The following is a 3,428-nucleotide window of genomic DNA, read 5'->3' as shown; positions in this document are numbered from 1 at the left end:
TTCATAGGGTTTTTATTGTCAATGCAGTATTAGTTGGTATAGTGTTAATGTATGCAATTAGCAGAATTTCTCTTCTTTCTAACCAATTCAAAGAAGCAAAATCCCTCCACAACATTAAACCGAGACCTTTAATCCCTTAATTCCATAAAATCGAGTGATTAAACCTATAAAAACAATCAAACCATGTCACAAGTTTAGTGAGGGTGTGTTCCTTATAATTTTAATTAACCACATAAAAGTTTAATTAATCCATAAAATAATCAACTAAATAATTTAATAATTTATAAATCATTTAATTAATCTGTAACCAAAATAATTAACTCACTAAACATTTAATCAACCGTTAAAATAATAAGCCAATTTATAAAAATTTAATTAAATTATTAAAACATTTAATTAATTAATACATTAAATAATTTAATTAATTTATTAAAATTATTAATTCACTCATTTAATAATTAATAAACTCATAACATAACTAAAAAACACAAAGCATTTAATTAAATCATTAAAATAATTAAATAACTCATAAAATGTATAATTAACTCATAAAATACTTAATCAACACAAATATTAATTAACTCATTAAACCTTTATTTCATAAAAAAATCAATTCACTAATTAAAATAATCAATTAAATTATTCATTAATTAATAAAATCGATTAACCCTAGCCTAAACAAAATCAACCTTAGTTTGGACACCCTAACCCAAAAATTTCATAAAAAGTGGAAAGGAAGAGAGGAAAATATGCTAATGTGTGTAAATTGATGTGTATATATCTCTGTGAGTAATGTGAATATGTGTTGTTTATATATATAATGTATATATATAAACATTATATATAGACACACACAGATATACAACACACCTAGGGATGGTCGTGGCTCAGTGTGAAGACTTTGTTATTCCAATTATGTTTGGAATTATTCCTGCGATGTAGAAGACGTTCTTCCAGACAAGTCCAGACGGGGCTTCTGTCATTGGGGCTTTATCATGCCTCTGATTTGAGGCCCCTGACATGAAGACCTCCTTCAGTATTCTGGCTCTAATGAGCTCCTCGATGAAATTCTAGAGGTGTCTGTATTCTTACATATTATGGCTTTGGTCTCAGTGATACAATTTTTCTTTGAGTCTCGAAGGAAAGCTCTGACTCTCATTGGTGTAGCATCCTTAAAATATTCTTGTTCATATTTGTTATCCACATTCTCTACCATCAATATCCCCAACAGGGTAGCCTGTAGGCCCTCAAATTTTGTATAAGGTTGTTCATATAATTGTGTTGGCCTGATATAGTACCAAGCCGGCTGTGGATCATGGTTCCTTGCCTATACTCCATGTTGATTATATCAACAAGATCCTCTGTTTTTGCAAAAAGATTGGTTGTCTTCATATCGCCGTCTAACATATGGTCTGTCATCCTCTCTTGGCTTTGATTTGCTACTTGGGGGAGCCATCTTCTAGGCTCGACGTTCTTCCAATTCTGGTTTAGGAGTGCTTTCCTCGGTGAGGATGTATTTATTGTTCATTTCCAACAACTCGGCCTGATCCTGAGGTTCATGTAACCTAAGGTTGAAATGACACCTTTCAGACCTCAGGCCCTGTCTCAGGGCAGCCTATGCTATGTCGGCTTGCAGGTCCCTTACCTCTAGCACCTCCCTCTAGAATGGAAGGATGTAAGAGTGTAGGCCCTCGTTTGGTCCCTACTTCATCAACCGCAAGGTTTGTATGCACTTTCGTGGTGCCCATGCACTGACAAACTATGCCAAGAAAAGCCTTCAAAAGTTTGAAAAGCTACTAATACTTCAGACTTAAAAATGAGTTAAACTATTTTAGGGCTGATGACTTAGGGATAATAAAGAGCAGACAACTTTCAATAGGCACATCACAGATTCGAACGAGGCGATATGGTTGTTGGGATTCGATTGTCCCTTACACGCATTCGAAGTCAGGAGTTTGAACTTCTTCAGCGGTTCCTCTCTTGAGATTTGGAGGGAGAAACATTCTCTGGTTGCCATGGACCCTTAGTTTGCCTGAATTGCTAACTCTTCACCTGCATGGAACCAGCGTTGTCATGTTATTATGATTCTTTGGCCCTCTCAGGTTTGTTGTTCAACATTTTCTTTGTTCTGAATTGCTAACTCTTCACCTGCATGGAACCAGCGCTGTCATGTTATTATGATTCTTTGGCCCTCTCAGGGTTGTTCTTCAACATTTTCTTTGTTGTGCTTTAGCACCACCTCTTGAGGTGGGCTCTGCCTCTGGGGGGGGATTGATCTTCTGCTATGGACGCGAGGACCCGTAGGACCTCTACTATCTGGCCCGACATCTGATTGATGATTTGAGTTCTCTTCTCCTGCATCCCCCCACTACATACGTTCTTCCATGTTCTCTTGTGTGTCTCCCACATTAGCTATTTTTCTCTAGCGACCTTCTTCTCTCTGTGATCGTGGGGCTCCTCTTCTTGTCGGCGACATGATTTTATGCTCACCGTACCTTTTAGGTTGTTGAATACAAATCTATTCAGGAGACACGACTAAGGAATAGAGCATGTCCAAAAGAAAGAGAGGGCAGAGAGCTGAGTAATGAATAGTAAAATTGTGCAATCTTTATTCATGTAATGAACTCCACTATATAAGAATGGGGAGAGTGTGTAATTACATTTTCTAACCCTAGAGTAAAGAGATAGATAAGGGGTATTTCGTTTTAGCATATATACACAAGTAAGTTGTGGTCTTGAAATGGTGCTCGACCTGATGGGGACGGGAGTGTGAGACGACACCCAACTAGATGGGGGTCGGGAGCCTGGGATGACTTCCGACCAGATGTGGTCGGAAGCCAGAAATGCCTTCTGATCGGATGAATCCAGGAGCCTGAAAGGGCTTCTTTGGAAGCCTGAAATTGTTTCCGTCCGGATAGATCTGGAAATCATTGTCGGTTCTTACCCAGCTCATATGGATTGGGAGGCCATACTCTGGAGTCTCGAGGGAATTGCATGTAACCCGACCTGGTTGGAGAAACATTAATTTTGTCTGGCCCAGTCTTGTACCGGCAAACTTCAGGAGGGTAGTCGAGTTCTATCCGTCTTGGGATTATCTTCGTCCTCGCTCGTAGTCTCCGACTGACCAGACATGTGTTTTTGGTGTCTTCTATGGTGGGCCCCATCGTGCCACATCATCTCAGATGTTGCTTCTCAGATCTCTTTAGGATTGGTGCTGACATATTTTTAATGTGCATCAGACTAATTTTTATCTAAATATTTCATTTATAATATATAGCTAAGCTCACAATATTAAATTATTGGGGCATTTACATTTATAGTACACAATTTTTATTTATTTACATATCTTAATGCTAAACTTTCATATTTACACACATAACATCCAAATCTTCAATATCACATCAATATATATATATATATATATATAT

Source organism: Phalaenopsis equestris, unplaced genomic scaffold (assembly GCF_001263595.1).
Source record: "Phalaenopsis equestris unplaced genomic scaffold, ASM126359v1 Scaffold000610, whole genome shotgun sequence".
NCBI lineage: Eukaryota > Viridiplantae > Streptophyta > Magnoliopsida > Asparagales > Orchidaceae > Phalaenopsis > Phalaenopsis equestris.
Note: the sequence above shows the minus strand (reverse complement) of the source record.